The following is a 17,715-nucleotide window of genomic DNA, read 5'->3' on the forward strand; positions in this document are numbered from 1 at the left end:
TTTTTCAACCGACTTCCAAAAGGAGGAGGTTATCAATTCGTCTGTATTTTTTTTATGTTTGTTACCTCATAACTTTTCACTGGGTGGACCGATTTTGATGATTTTTTTTTGTTTGAAAGGTAGTGCTTCCCGTGGGGTCCCATTTTTTTTTATTTTTCCGATGATGGGATCCATATGAAAACGACATAAGTCTTAAATTTGCATTATGTATATGCGCGACAAATAGGTGAATAACTGAAAATCATGTTAACCAATTTTGATAATTCTTTTTTTATTATTAAATATATACTTCAAGGGTAATTTGGTGAAAGTTTGGTAAGGTTCTGAGAACAGGATTCATGACAAAGTAACGGAACGGAAGGGAACGGAACAATTCTGAGGAGCACGTTAGCGATACTCCGTCGAATCTTTTATTTATAGGTTATTTGGATATTTGAGTCACCTTCCGTAATGTGGTTATGTTTATGTAATTATCATAGTCGAATATTATAATCAACTAGCTACCCACCCCGGCTTCGCACGGGTGCAATACTGATACTAAATATACTACAGAATTTGTTTATTTACGACATCACATCGCAAACTCCTAAAATTATCAGTGTTCCTTTACTATATTGTTCATGTATTATATACACAAACCTTCCCCTTGAATCACACTATCTTTTAAAAAAACCGCATCAAAATCAGTTGCGTAGATTTAAAGATATAGGGACAGAGAAAGCGACTTTGTTTTATGCTATGTAGTGATGGAACTCCTATACGGCTTGCAGTTAGGGTGCAATATGGGGCAGAATTTATTACTATCTTTAATCAAATTTTGTGTATGTGATGTGATGTCATATGATGTACGAAATATAGTTGGTCTTTTTCAAAGTTTTTTTGCTGAGTCCGATTACAGCTCTTTCGAGCGATCCTTGTAGTTTACGCCGCGTGACGTATTAAATCCGCATTTTCGAAAGTCTATTTTTGCTTTATTCGCAAGTTTCCTTTGAAATTGTCCTCGAAGTAGTTTCTGACTCATATAAACGGAACTCTTAATCTATCCATATTAAAAAAAATTAGTTAGTCAACATCAGCTTCACTTAAAATCAAAAAATAAATAAAAATTTTAACAAAAAGAAAAACCGACTTCAAACAAAACACTATTTTAAAACAAATGAATATGCACGAAAAAGTAATAAAAATAATTGCGTATTCAACATATTTTTTAGAGTCTTCCTAAGTAAAGTGAAATGAAAAATATTAGACTACTTAAAAGTCGATTAACGATTATATCATGTAGTTATAATTATTGTTATATTTGGAGTCGGTGTCAGCCAATAAAACCCTACAGTATATCTATCAAAAAACAATACGAGAATACTTTAACAAATATGTTTTTTACAAATTACCTTTTACACAATAATATACTGGATCAATCAAGGGGCTCGTATCGCTTCTTTCTTTTGATTGTTGGGGCAAGGGCACCGTGGCTGACACCGGCTCCAAATATACCAATAACTATAACTACATGATATAATCGTTAATCGACTTTTAAGTAGTCTAATATTTTTCATTTCATTTTACTTAGGAAGACTCTAAAAAATATGTTGAATACGCAATTATTTTTATTAGATCGAGAAGTTTCAGTATTATCAGTAAAGTGAGTAGGTTTATTTATATGTTGTGTGAGGTCGTGAGTGGAAAGAAACGAGTCCAAAGCATGCTTTTGCGAATTATGTGTGCTTAAGTAATTAATATTAAAATCACCCAATAAAAATAAATAATCATAAAACGGTAACGAGCCAATGGTATCAGATAAAGCATCAAAAAAACCGGCCACGTTTGCCCAGGGGGGGCGGTACGCTGTACCAACGATTATGTACTTGCTATTTGATTTAAAATGGATCCACATTTGCTCAACCATAGGCGCGATGGGATGTTCTAGTGTCCGCGCAGATATACCTCGTTTCACATAAAAACCCACATCACCACCTCGCGATCTTATTTCCGGCGGTCGTGGGATGTGACGCAGTCGGTAGCCGGGCACATTTGGGGCTCTGCCGTCCTCACCCTGCCGTTACCAAGTCTCATTTATGGCAATCACATCTACTTGATACCGCTCCACTAGTACTGCGAACTCCTCGTGGTGTGAGCCAAGTGAACCCGGGTTAAAAAGACCAAACTTAAGATTATTTACCTTAACCATGGATAATGTTTTATATTAAATAAATAATGAAAATAAGAAATATAAATAGATTTAAATTCATAACAATTACATATACATATATACATATGTGTAGCGGTATAATACAAGCGATTTTTCAATAAAAAATACAATTTAACAGTAAATAAATAACGAAAACAAAAAATATAAATGCATTTAAGTCCATAACAAATACTTATATACTTATTTATGATGGTATCGTATAATTTTTTTTCCAATAAAGAGTATTTTATAACAACATAATTTAAAAATTTTATATCTGATTCAAATATCAAGTATTTAATCACCCGGAACACGGCACTTTTGCTTTTATTACATTTTTGAAAACTAAAAACACTTATTGAGAAACAGCTAAATCTATCAACGTCTTTATAAGCAATTGCATTACAATATATAATTAAGACTTTTGTACTGTTATTTAGTTTTAACACAGACCTATCGATAAAATGTGTATTATTAAATAGGGCATATCTTAAATACGTTAAATATAATATCAAAACAATTGCAAACCAATTTAAATTGTACCAAAAAATTTACAGATATCTTTTTCCGTATGTATCCGTTGAACTGTCGTATTCGCCTCGCGCCGCACATATATTCTCCCGTCTCGAGTCCATATGTAACGCCAGCCAAGACGTTTGCCTTCTTCCTTGGCTTTATAAAAAAGCGTACGATTATGTCGAGTAACATGCTCGTTAATATGCACTCGAGAGGGATTGCCGTCGATGACGCCGGAGGTGTTAGTTCCGCGCCGTACCCGCGCCGCCTTTATAATGTTATCACGCAGAGACCGCCGCGCCAGTCGCATGATCACCGGCCGCGGGCGGTGACGCTCTTCACTCGATGACAACAGACGTCGCGGTCCCACACGCTCGGCGCTAACGATGTCGGGGGCGTCGAGTGGGACACCCAATTTGCTCGAGATTGCCTGAGATAGGTGTACCACATTCTCACCATTATATTCCGGTAAACCCGCTATTTGGACGTCATTTAACAACGAGCTCTGTTCCCGGTCATTAATCTCTGTTTTTAACTCCGTGATAATGTCCTGCACCTGTGAACTGCCATGTTGAGTACAATTGTCAGATAATTTACTCTCCAGGGATGACACGCGTTCTTCTACCATGTCGACTCTTTTATTGAACTCTGACATATTTTCATTAAGCCTGCCCAACTCCAGCCTAAAAAAGGTCATCTCCCGGGCGACCGTGACAAGCTCCAATCTGAGGAGTCGCATTTCCTCGGCAAGCGATAATGTAGGGGTCTTTTCTATATCCACCGAATTCGCGTCCGTGAACACTTCGTTCGTTGTAGGCGATTCGGTGACTGCAGCGGACTTGTTTCTGCTTTCCGGTCCCCGGCAGGCACGGCACATCCAGCGCGTAGGAAGGCGAAAGTCGGGGCTTATGTTGACGCATGACCGATGGAACACGCAGTTGCATTTATTACATTTTGCGCCCTCTGTGGGTGACAGAAACTTACCACATTGATTACATTTATTTGCCATTGTACAAATAATGTAGTATTAGAAATATCCGGAAGGTGTCACTAAATGTATAATATAGGTTTGTGTAGTTTATCGTTTTACAAATATCAGTGTTTGTTTTAGCACTAATAGTAGTATTTATATTTAAAGAAAAAGAAAAAGAAGAATAAACCCAAATCACTAAAAACTAGTAGCAAAATATACTTTTATGTAATGTTTACTTTTTGTGGGTAGATATGTATCAGCTGATCCGAACAGATGATCGATTAATCACTTAAAACACGAATATTATGCTTGTTTTTCAGTTATCTATTATTTCACTCACTGTGTATATATATTGTTAATATTTTAATAAACTTTTATAAGCACTTTTTCGACTTTTATATTTTTATTTTAAGAAAATAAACAACGATACTTGTCACTGCCAAACGTCACAGCGATCCTCTCACAGGTTACAGATAACCTTGCTACTCCTAGCTGTAGTACACATCTAAGTCCTATGATGATAATACCAGTACCCAAGGTGGCTCCAAATAAAACAAACCGCCGCAGAAAAACACAAAAGGCCGAGGTATTAACTAGCACGCCGATCAAAGAAGAGCAAAAAGCCAAGATGGAAAAAAAGAAATCCAATGTGAAACCTGTTAAACGGAGTATAAAAGAAGAACTTCGTACTAAAAAACCAACGTTTATTAAGAAACAGACATCAAAGGAAAAATTACCCAATGTTAAGCAAGCCAAGCAATATCATTGTTTTATATGCAATGAGCCATACGAGGACCGTCGAGGACTGGATAAAATGCAACCATTGCGATTCGTGGGCTCACGAAAATTGCACTACATATTCCGGAATTGGGTCATTTTATTGTGATTTGTGTCAGGAAATTTAAAATATTACGCATATTTAAAAAAATAATGCCTGATTATTAATAAAATAGTATACAAAGTTTTATTAGGTAGAAATACTAAAATGTCGTTTGAGAACATAACATTTCATTGAGAAGTAGAATATTTGTATGATTTTTAGTTAGTTAACAAGTGTTATTTCTCATGTTTTTATTTTTGTGATAAGCTTATTTCAGGAGAGACTGATATTTTATTTGCTAGACTTATTATAAATAAACAAAAATGGGTTATTAAGTACCAAGAAAGTCTGATTATATTGACTAAATATGAATACTGTTTTTTTTTTAGTTTAACAATTTTTTTTCAAATATAATCTGGACAATATTGTACACAAAAGTAAGAAGTTCCTAAGAATTTTTTTTTTTTAATTAAATTTTATAATTATATTACCCTTATGTGATTAAAATACATAATTTGATCAATATTGTTTCTTTTGCTCTTCATATATTTAAGTCAGTATAGTCAGTATATGACTATTCTATTTTAGATAATTTTGTAATCTACTGATAAAATTTAGGCATGCCCGCTTTACCCGACCCCTGCCCGTTTTACCCTTAACGAGGGCCCGCTTTAGGCCCCACATCGGGCAAAGCGGGCAATCGTAGGTGTTTAGTAATTTGTTCACAAACATTATATAGTTCAAATTTTGATAAATTCAACCATTCTCCATTCAACAGTATTTATTATTGGACTTCATGGTAAAAAAACAAACGTTGTAACTTATTAATAAACAATATATTTTTTAATTTTTCGGTAAGGTGCCCTCTTTGGGCCCCCTCTTCCCTACTCCTTTCTTAAAGGCCGGCAACGCACCTGCAAGCCCACTGGTGCTGCAGATGTCCATGGGTGGTGGTAGTCACTTTCCATCAGGTGAGCCTCCTGCTTGTTTGCCACCTATCACATAAAAAAAGGGTTCGTAGACGTTTTAGACTTAATGAGTGAATGGGAATAATATCTAACCATTTAATCGGACCTTTCTTTCTTCCTCCAAATTTGGATGGAGAGAGCTATGAGAATTTTTTGAGAGAGAATTTGCCTGATTTGCTCGATGACATACCACTAAACCTTCTTCGTAGCATATGGTTTCAACATGATGGGTGCCCCGCACTCTACAGAAGGAGTGTCAGAGAATGGTTAGATACTAATTATCCCAATAAGTGGATTTGAAGAGGGGGACCCATACCGTGGCCAGCCAGGAGTCCAGACTTGACCCCCATGGATTTTTATGCATATGAAAAGTTTGGTGTATAAAGAACCGAACACAATACAATCGATTGAGATTTTAAATCAAAAAAATATCGACGCAGCTAACAAAATGAGAAATAGACTGACGACTGTTGTTGTAAAAAGTGGCCTAAGAAAAAGAATGCGTGTATGTGTGCGAAATAGCGGTGGGCGTGTAGAAAATAAATGTATTTTATTTTTAAATATTACTTGTTTTATTAGTTTATCTATGTTCTATAGCAATTACATTAGTTTTTAAGTAAGTCTTTCATTTGACATTTAAGCTTGTTAAAGGGTATTTGATTTGACTATTTTACTTAATATTGTTAAAAAAGTAAGTGATTTGACTATTTTATTTAATATTGTTAAAATAAAGTAAGTGATTTGACTATTTTACTTAATATTGTTAAAAAAAGTAAGTGATTTGACTATTTTATTCAATATTGTTAAAAAAGTAAGTGATTTGAAATAAAACTAGCTATAACGGATTTGAATCGCGTATATTAATTATTTTTAACATCCCGACGTTTCGAGCACTTTACAGCGTTCGTGGTTCGATTCAAATCCGTTATAGCTAGTTTTATTTCAATGTGTAATCGCGAAAATTTAAGACAACATTAAGTAAGTGATTTGACTATAATAGGGAGCATTATAAAAAAACGATGGGCTGGTCGAAAAATTTAATTGGTCTGAAGCACTGACAAGAGTCACTTGGTCAACTGGTCGTAATTACTGTCCCTAGTAATTAGTATTGTCAGTATAAAAGTTGTACTTTATATTGAATGTTTACACCGAAAGTACTGAAATATATTAATAAATAAGAAGAAAGGTGTTTAATTACATATCAGAAGTGGGATAAACCCAATACGGTACGTACATATTTTAAGCTACTATGTTTATGTGTAAAGATATTGTGTACTGAATAATAACAGTAGAATATTTAAAATAGATACTTAAATTTCGTAACGAATGATGTGAGGAAAAAGGAAAAAAAAAGAAAAGTGAATGTTGCGCAGCACACCATGCCAGGGCTACTCTCTGGTGGTGTGAGGTGTGATTTCTGTGTGTGTAATGATGTGCGCATGAGCACGTGGCTGGGGCTACTCTCCAGTAATGTCTTATCGCAGTTTTGTTACATGACACTTATTTTTATTTATTATTTTTTTTTTTATTCATAACATTTTGAATATCGCGCAGCGCACTATGCCTGGGCTACTCTCTGGTGGTGTGATGTGTGATTTCTTTGTGTGTATGATGTGCGCGTGGGCATGTGGCCGGAGCTACTCTCCGGTAGTACCTTGTCGTAGTATTGTTACATAAAACTAGTTTGATAAAGTTTTGAGTATATTTCGGTGCGTCGGTGCGTGGCCGGGGCTACTCTCTGGCAGTATCTGGCGTGAGTAGTTATGAATACCTATTAGTGGAGTATGATGCATGCTTGATCAAGGCTACACTCTGACAGCATGCAACATGCTCTTCTATGAATCTTAAGGACTTCGTATTAATCTATAGTTAAGTAATATTAAGTACAATGACGCCTGTAACTTGCTCGATTTTTGAGTAGATATGTTTTCTGCTGGTTTTGGGTGGATATGTTTTCCATCGGATACTGAGTAGATATGTTTTCTACTGGTTCTGGGTGGATATGTTTTCCATCGGTTATTGAGTAAGTTATAGGTCACCGGAATTGTGACTCACTGGTTTTTAGGTGAGTATAGACTACAACATTTACTTGTAACAGAACAACGAGCCGCTCTATGATATGTTCTAGTGTATCATGCTCTTACGAACTAAACGTCGAGCACGCTGATCTCTTGTTACAAACCAACGAGCATATTGGTGTAACATTTCGTCGAGCGTATTGGTGTAACATTTCGTCGAGCCACGAGTGCGGGCGATGCGCGGTTGCGGGGTGATGCGGAGGGAGAGGGACGAAAGACGCAGCGGGACCGCGCGGTCATTTAGTTGTTCAAGTTGACGCTGTGATTTTACACGTGCATTGCATTAGCTTGTTATTTATACTTATTATCTATTTTCTATTCAACTATGTCATGGGATAGTGAAAAAACTTTATTGTTTATGAAAAATACAGGAATCATGTAATTTTATGGGATCCTAATCACACTCAACATTACAATGAAATATTAAAAAACGACGCGTGGCAAGATATTGCTGCCGAAATGGAGATCTCTGCTAATGACTGCAGAAAAAAAATGACAAGCCTTCTAGCTTCTCTTCGAAGAGAAAAAATGAAGATTGAAAAAAGTATTGGCACTGGAAAAGGTAAGTGATGACAATAAATGCAAATATACATCACACAACAGATATATATTGAGTTTGGATAAAAATATTACGTAAATGAAAAAGACGAATTTCATTTTAAATTGTTTTTTTTATTTACATTTACAGGAGCAGATGAAATTTACAAAAGTTCGTTGTTTGCGTACCAAAGCTTACAATTTATGCTGGATAAGAATAAACCACGTCCCGTTGATGATTCGGTGAGTAATTTTTTTAAAAGGTATTTCTATATTAAAATTTGTAAGTACCTACGCATATTGGTTTTGCCACTCCAACGCACTTGAGAACAGTATTCAGCAATTTCATCGCTCATTATTTTTGCAACAGCACTTTCTGATAAGTTTCGATGTTGATTTGCAAGCGGAAGAAATTGAATTATATAAATTGAAAATGGCCCTCGTTATAATCACTGGTATTGTTATCTTGTAAGATGTTTTCTTGTAAGCATATTCCTTCTGAATTCCTTCTAATGAAATTGTGCAAATGACATGTGCACTTTACAATCAATTTAGCTTTATCGGGGTTCAATAATATAGGCTTTCGCAAAACACGGAATACTGACGATAGTAGTCCAAACACATTGTCAACTACGCGCTGAGCTCTACAGAGTCGGTAATTGAACAATCTTTTAGTAGATCCTTTGGGATGCATTCCAGAGTAAACCTTCATCATATTTTGCATAAGAGGGAAAGCTTCATCGCCAATGAAATAATATGTCATTAACATTTGCCTACCTGGCAGTGTAGAGGGCTGTGGCAAATTCAAACTAGATGAATCTCTAGTAGTTTTTTATATAACATACTGTTATGGAATACTCCACCGTCTGATATTCGTCCTTGGCAACCTATATTAATGTAAATAATTTTATAATTTGCATCCACTCTGCCATAAGTACAATACTAAAAACCCCTTATAATTATAAAATTCACTGCCACTTGCAGGTGGTGCTTGAATTTCCGTCAATAGCGCCTATACAATGGGAGAATTGCCATATTTTCTCATAACCTTCTGCCACTTGTAACCACTCCTCAGGTGAATTTGGCATCTGCAAAAAAAATATATTTTATAATTTCAGGCTGATAACAAGACCGAGGAAAATCACACGCAGGCTACTACGGCTGATTGCGAGTCGCAGTCAGCACATCCTATAAAAAAGAAAAGGAAAATGATTTCCAAAATCAATACAGATGACGACAAAAAAATGGAAATTGCATTTGATATATTGCAAAAAACCGCTTGAGAGTTGAGTGATTTTAATAATGACATGAGTTAGCAAGTTACGGTACTTTTATCGCCGATAAATTAAGAAAATATAATGAAGGGACCAAAAACATCTTATATCGAATATACTTTTTAGCGCTGATCAAGGAGAATTTAACTATCCCCGTGGATACAGTCAACACTATAGAGATAATTATGGAAACGAAACATCTCGAGGATATAATACAGCTTCAACATAAAATGAATCCTTTGTAAGTCAGAACCGATCCTGTGACTCAAATACAGACAGAGGCTACACTTCCTCTATCGAAGAGACTAGAGCAGGTGCAACTTCCAATGAAATCCGAGGTCCGAGTCGAGCCGATGAAGCAGATACAGACGGGGGCGATACTCGAGATAGCAGTAACTTTGATATGATGAGTCAGATCTCAGATTATTTGAATTGATCTTAAATAAAATATAATGATACTCACGTGAATGTTTTCTTTCAGTTCCTCTGTTATCTATGTCTTGATATTCTAAAAAGATACTGTAAACTAACGAAGGAATCACCCGTAGCTAAATAACGTAAAGTTAATGCTAATCTCTCCTTCGCCTTCTTAGGGCAGTAAAGTTCTTATATTGACCACTTAATTCCTGCGATTTTAAGTCTAACAATAATTGCACACCTCCAAGAGTTTGTCTTCTATTGTAAATGTTCATTTGCCACCATCTTCTATTTCTATTTTTCTTTTTTCTTCTAATATAATTCATCAAGATAAATGCAGCACACGCAGCTTGTAGGTCCGACATTTCAAAAAAGAATGAACGCAAGGTACAACGAAATGTTGGTAAATGCACACTCGCTGTGAGCATTTACCCGTAACATAACGCCGAGCATTTGCAGGAACGTTACATTACATAGAAATGCTTTGGAAACTGAGCTTTTGCCTGTATTGTATCATTCGTAAGAACGTTACATTACAAAGAAATACTCCAGAAAATGTTGTAGTCTATACTCACCTTTTGAGTGGTATGTTTCCACTGGATAACGAGTTACTTACGATCATAATATCCTAGTCAATAATATGATGCGAGTTATGTTTGCTCGATGAATTTTTTTTTGTTCTCTCTGTTTCAGTAACGATCAATGATGTCTGATGATGCAGCTAGGACTCCTCCTGGCATGCCGACATTTTACACGATAGATATACATATTCAGCTTCTTTGAGTACATAGTTTTTGTCAAAGAAAAAATAATATTTAGGTATACCAATCTAACTATTATTTTTTATTTGGTAAATATAATTCATAAAATTAATTCTTATTTCAAGCGCATTCGTTGTACTCCTGCGAGGTATATTGCCCAATGGAGTAAAACATGTCTCTCTGTCAGTATGTCTCTAAAATTCTGGCTGAACTAATTCGCCATTAACGTAACTGTCTACTGTACCTGGAGGGGTATACAAATTTCGAGAAGAACTACTTTTTCTTAAAAAATTGTGAAGGTAAACACAGGTCATTGTAATTTTTGAAGCTTTTACTTCGTCAAGAGGTATAGGGCTTTTAAAAACTCTGAATTTGCTGGACAATATTCCAAAAGTATTTTCCACTACCACACGAGAGCGAGACAGTTCTTGATTGAATGTTCAGTAACAGTGTTCAGTACAGTAAGAAAAAACTTAAATCGTCTAGTGTGTCAATTAGTGAGTTTTTGACAAAGTCACGTCAAGCTATTTTCAGTGCAGCCAGAAAACACTTCGGTATCTCTAACAGTTGGACTCATAACGGCATTGTTTATGTTAAACTTCCCAACAATGATAGGAAACGACTCTTTAACAGAGAAACCTTGGACGATTTAATCAAAAAGTTCCCTAAATGTGGTAACTCATCAGTTCCTGAGAAGGGAACTGTTAATAAAATGACGGCATCAGACAGTGGTTCTAGCAACAAAGCTCCATCAGATAGGCCACCTGAACGCTCCAAGAAGGTCAGTCCTACTTCGGGTATTGTCACTCGTAGAAATGTAGCAAAAAAGCTGTAAGGGTTAACCTTTTTTTTTTGTCTTTTTCTTCTTGTTTCAATATTTTAATTTTCTTTTCGTTTTGTAATGAACTGTGTGTTTTGTGAATTGTTTGTTATTGTGCTTATTAATGTTAGTTGTAGATGATTCTATTACATTTGTTTTTTTTTGTTTTTATAACCAATTACGTACTTTATATGATTTTGCGTGTTTGTAATGCTTAACGTTTCACTTTTATATATGCTCTTTTACTATATATGTTTTTTTACAAACTACCTATTAATTCACAATCTTGTTATTGTTGTTAGTAGATAAATATTTCAATTTGATTTAAAATTAGTTTGACAAGCGTACGTCAATATGACAACCTTAACTTGGATTCTGGTATTTTGAGCCATCCTTGTTATATATCTACATTTGAGTAACAACACTGACAACTCAAACATATTTTGACAATTATCTATTAGATATTTACGTATATATCTAGATATAAATTCCTTTTTTTTCTTACATAATAATAGATACATACGTATATCTTTAGAATTTTTCTGATTTTTGTAGTACAGCCATTCACGTATTGTCCTTTTTTTATTCCATGTTTTTTGTAATGTTTTTTACTTGTAAATTGTGAATAGTTTAGTTGCATGGCTTTATTATTTTTTTTTTAATTTTACTACGTTTGTGTTGTTTGCTTTTTTTTTGTCTTTAGACAATAGTTGTAGAATTCATTAGTTATAGTTTGTATAAGATCATATGCTTTTGCTGTAATGCTTTTGTTGAATTGCCAAGTCCAGCAGTCAGTGCAAAAAAGAGATTTTATTCCTGCGCTTTGTTTTAGTTTTTTTTTTTGTTTATATTATAATTTTATATATATATATTTCATTATTTATTATTTATACATATATTTTTAAAGTAAAAACAAATACACAACATAATATGATGTCAAGCGACGACTCTTATTACTCAGCTGAATCTGGGGATGAATCGTTTAATAGCTCTCATAGTTATAACAATTACAGTTTAATAACTTTAGGGGATACTCTAACCGCCGAATTTTGTGGTTTAGATAAAAAATTTAATGTTTGCCATATTAATGCTCAAAGTGTGCCTAGTCATTACACGGACCTATTAAGTTCTTTTAATCTCAACTGTATTCATGCTCTCTTGATTTCTGAAACATGGTTAAAACCTTCACTTTCTTCAGCGTGTTTTCCCATTCCTGGTTTTGTATTAGTAAGAAACGATCGTGTTGGGAGGAGAGGAGGTGGTGTCGCCACTTATTTAAAAAGTCAATTTAGCTATAAAATCATCTGCCAGTCTTCTTCTTCTTCTAACCCTTCCCCTGAATTTCTTTTTTTGGAAATTGCTTGTGGAAGGAAAATAGTCCTGGTTGTAGTATATTGCCCTCCCACTATTGACTATTTCTCAACACTAGAAGACATTTTCGAGAATCTTTTATCCAACTTCAATGAACTTTTAATTATGGGTGACTTCAACACGTGTTTGATGAAGAATGACACTCGAGCGACTAAATTGCGCTCCATAGTTAATTCAGTGAACATTGAAATTCTACAGCTATCTTCAACACATCACACCTTAACTTCAGATTCTCTCTTAGATCTTATACTCTGTTCTGACGTTAAACGTGTTGTTAAATATGGCCAACTTTCTGCTCCTGCTTTTTCTCAACACGACTTAGTTTACGTATCCTATAGCATTAAAAGTCCTAAGCCTACAGTTCAAACTGCATCCTTAAGAATTTTTTCTAACCTTAATCTTAATAAATTAGAGACAGATGCTACTAAAATTAATTGGGATCAGATATATGAATTGGATACGATCGACGATAAGCTGGACTTTCTTTGCTCATACGACATGCATGCTTCCTTGCGTTTAGTAAAAATTAAAAACCGAGGGTCTGCGCCTTGGATAAACAGTGACATCCGGAATGCCATGGCAAAAAGGGATCGTGCATTTCGTAAATTTAAGTCTGACCGTACAGAACTTAACTGGTCTGTCTATAAGGCTGCAAGAAATAGGTGTAACCAGATGTGCAGAACTTATAAACGCCGATACATCTCTGATAAAATTTGTAACTCGTCTCCTTCAGACACATTAAAATTTCTAAAGTCTATTGGCATCGGCAAAAATTCCAACTCTTCAAACAATATCTCTATTGACATTAATAGTCTTAATCGCCACTTCCAGTCTCCTCCTGTTTTCGATGACAATATTAAACTCGATACTCTTTCAAAGATTCATTGCCTGCCAATATGTAAGGACACTTCATTTTCTTTCACCCTGGTGAGTGATGCTGACGTTCGGAAACGTATTATGGCAATTAAATCTAAAGCAATTGGATGTGATGAGATAGGTCGCACGATGATTTTACACATTTTAGAAACATTATTGCCTTTAATAACCCACATTATTAATTTTTCCTTACGCACTAGTACTTTTCCCGAACTGTGGCGAAAAGCCCTAGTTCTACCACTAGCTAAGATTCCAAATCCCTCTACGCCTTCCCATTATCGTCCTATTTCCATCCTTCCCTTTCTCTCAAAAATTTTAGAATCCATTGTCCACTTTCAATTATCTGATTATCTGTTGTCCTGTGACCTATTAAAATCCACTTCAGTCTGGTTTTCGCCATTGCCATAGCACTACTACTGCACTAATTAAAGTTACCGAGGATATTAGAGAGGGTATGGAAAACAAGACTGACGATTCTCATACTCATCGATTTTAGTAACGCGTTTAATGCAGTCGATCATGACTTATTACTCTCTCTTATATCTCGCATAAACATCTCAGACATCGCTCTCCAGTGGTTTTCTTCTTATCTTCGTGGACGCAAGCAAGCAACTTGTGTTGGAACCGATAGATCGGACTGGTGCGATGTTGCTGCTGGTGTTCCTCAAGGCGGTATTCTTTCTCCACTACTATTTTCATTATTTATTAACTCTATTTCCTCAATTCTTTCATGCCAGTACCATCTTTATGCCAACGACTTGCAGCTTTATAAACAGTGCAGCGTAGACCACCTGGTTGACACTATTACCGCCCTTAATAACGATCTCTCTCGTATTGCCTCTTGGTCAAAAAAATATGGAATTAGTGTTAACCCATCAAAATGCCAAGCTATTATTATTGGGAGCCCTAGGCAGTTAGCTTTAATTCAAAGCCTACCACCCTTACCTGATTTACTATTTAATAACTGTTATGCCTATTTCATCTAAGGTTAAAGATTTGGGTGTTTTAATCGATAACTCGTTGAAATGGTCTGACCAATTCAATGAGGTTTCGCGCAAGTTTTATGCCACGCTACACTTTAAAAACTTTGTGCCTATTAAATCAAAAATCCAACTGGTAAAGTGTCTGTTGTTACCAATTATAGATTATGGTGATGCATGTTACCCCGATCTTAATGTAACACTTTTAAGTAAACTCGAAAGATTGCATAACACCTGCATACGATTTATGGCCTTAGATATTTATTTATTTATGGCCTCCGTAAATTTGAGCACATTTCTTCATATCGGTTAATGCTAAATTGGCTACCTATTAAAGATCGTAGGCATTTAAGAATACTATATATTCTACACTCTCTTGTTTATAATCCACTTGCTCCTTGTTATCTTAAGTCCAAATTTAATTTTCTTTCCGATAATCGTGTTAGGCATCTTCGTTCTTCTCATAACCTTCTTCTTTCTATTCCTCCTCACACATCTGGTTTTGTGTCTAATTCTTTCACTGTCAACGCTATACGACTTTGGAATGAATTACCAGTCGTCATCAGAGAAACGTTCTCTAGGGATTTGTTCAAAAGTAGGGTAAAATAATTTTTCTTAAAGAAATATAAGTCTTAGCTTTTATCGCCTTTCTTGGTTTCGTTCCCTTTTATTTAAGCTGTTATTATTACACTGTACATTTAGTATTATTGTTAACTTTTTGTTACTTTATCATTAGAATATTATTAAATGTATGTTATATGTATATATTTATAATATATATTTATGTAAGTGTGTGTATGTTTATATATATGTGTATATATATGTATGTATGTGTGTATTTGTATAATGTAATTCAATATAAGGATGGCGTTATGCATCTACTGTACGCTCTTTCTTGCACGTGCTAAGGTTGGCTGGTAGATAAGGCTATATAGCTTTAAGCCCGCCTTTTGCTCAATTTATTTTTTGTTAAATAATTGTGCAATAAAGTGAATAAATAAATAAAGTACAAAACACCAATGATGTTATATAACTATCGATAAAATTCAATTCAATTTAATTTTGGAAGATATTTTAAGTGATGAAACTTAAAATATCTTCCAAAATTAAAACGATGTTGTATCACTACATCTACAAGTATAAAACATCATTGCACAACAAATAATATATAAAATACATATTGGCAAAGTAAGCAAAACAATATATATATATATATCTACTATAATAGCGACAAGAAGAAAATCACATATTATAATTGTTTAAGAATATTACGATACGAAGAATATTACGATTTAAATATGCTGAAAGAACCCATTGTTAACACGTTCACTGCCACCTAAATTTTTCCTATGCTTATAGCGATGCCGGCATACATAATGCCGCGAACACGCGGCATTTTTATAATAATAGATATTTGTACAAAAAAAAATGTAACAAAGTTCCTCAAATTTGAGAAAACAATAACAAAATTAGTTCAATTGTCAACAAATTGGTTGGCATTAATAAAATGTGGTTTGTTGAAAAAACAGTTTGACAATCTATGATTATCCTTAATAAGTGAACAAGCCTAGCGTGTCGCCGGCATTACAAAAGACATTTTTTTCTAAAATAAAAAAAATTATTATTTTTAACGGGCCACTTAAAAACTCAGTAGCTTATCGCTTGAAGATTGCACACAATTAGTTTGAATGAATAATTTAGCCTAGTTTTTAAGATATCACTGAAATTCTTAGAACAAGCCTAGCGTGTTCGCGGCGTGGCTATAGAAATTCGCATGAACACGCTAGGCTTGTCGCTGGCACTGAACGTGTTAAAGCAAGAGTTTCAAACGCTATAAACGAATGGGCTAACGAGCACCTGACCTGCCCATCAACATCTTTGACAACGTGGTCAACACTCAAGGATACAGTCAGCAATATTTGTCGGACTTATCTGCAGCCTGATCATCTAGTCAAGAAACAGCAATGGGTGACTGAGGAGATCCTGAAATTAATGGATAAACGCCGAATATATAAAACCGCAGACCCAAAGAGGTACGACGAATTAGATAGGCTCATTGCTAGAAAAAATCGAGCTGCTCGAGATAAATTCTATGAGACCAAATGCGAACGTATCGAAGGCCTTTTGAAACTACATGACGGGTTTAACCTTCACAAGGAGATCAAAACACTTGCGGGGCTTAATAAAACTCACAATTTGAATGCACTATGTGATGATCAGGGCAATATTCTTCATGACTTAGAAAGCAAGAAAAAGGTTTGGAGTGACTACATAGTCAAAATGTTTGAGGATACTTCTAGGAGCTCCGCGAATGTTACTGTTACGGATGACTCTGGACCACCATTTTTAACAACAAAGGTGAAAAAGTACTTGGATCTGCTAAAACTGGTAAAGCTTTAGGTCCCGACAGTAAAACAGTAGAAATTCTCAAACTGTTGGAAGAAGAACACGTAAACGCCCTAACCAACTTTTTCAACCAGGTGTATAACTCAGGCTCTTTACCCGACGATTGGCTAAAGTCCACATTTATTACTTTACCAAAAAAGGCAAAAGCAAAGAAATGTGCAGAATATCGCACAATAAGCTTAATGAGCCACGTACTTAAAATATTTCTAAATAGTTCTAGTACAAAAATGCAAAGACATGCAGACCAACGTTATCTTGTGCTTCATTGATTATGAGAAGGCGTTCAATCGCGTAAGACATGACCTACTTATGGAACGTCTAATGGATGTAGGTCTAGATGGCAAGGACTTACGGGTTATTAAGAACTTGTATTAAAAACAAAGAGAAGCTGTGAGAGTTGAGCATTCAGAGACCGATCAAATTGAGATTCGCCGTGGTGTCCGTCAGGGGTGTATATTGTCTCCCCTGCTTTTTAACATATACTCGGAAGCTGTAATATCTGAAGCTCTGTAGGGGTTAGAGGTAGGCATCAAGATAAACGGTAAAGTCGTGAATAACCTACGATGCGCCGATGATACCGTACTTATAGCCTCTTCAGAAAAGGACCTACAGACTTTGGTGAACAGGGTTAACGAGTGCAGTGTGAAGGCAGGGTTGAGCATGAATATTAGCAAGACCAAGTTTCTGGTTGTATCGGGGGATAAAAATCTTAAGCCAAAAATTCAGGTGG

The 17,715-nt window shown here is 35.2% G+C and overlaps 1 pseudogene; it reads left to right on the forward strand.

The window, feature by feature from the left end:
- The first annotated feature begins 7,868 nt into the window (after window positions 1-7,868).
- LOC124542481 lies at window positions 7,869-9,583 on the forward strand (annotated as a pseudogene).
- The last annotated feature ends 8,132 nt before the right edge of the window (window positions 9,584-17,715 follow it).

Source organism: Vanessa cardui, chromosome W, assembly GCF_905220365.1.
Source record: "Vanessa cardui chromosome W, ilVanCard2.1, whole genome shotgun sequence".
Lineage (NCBI taxonomy): Eukaryota > Metazoa > Arthropoda > Insecta > Lepidoptera > Nymphalidae > Vanessa > Vanessa cardui.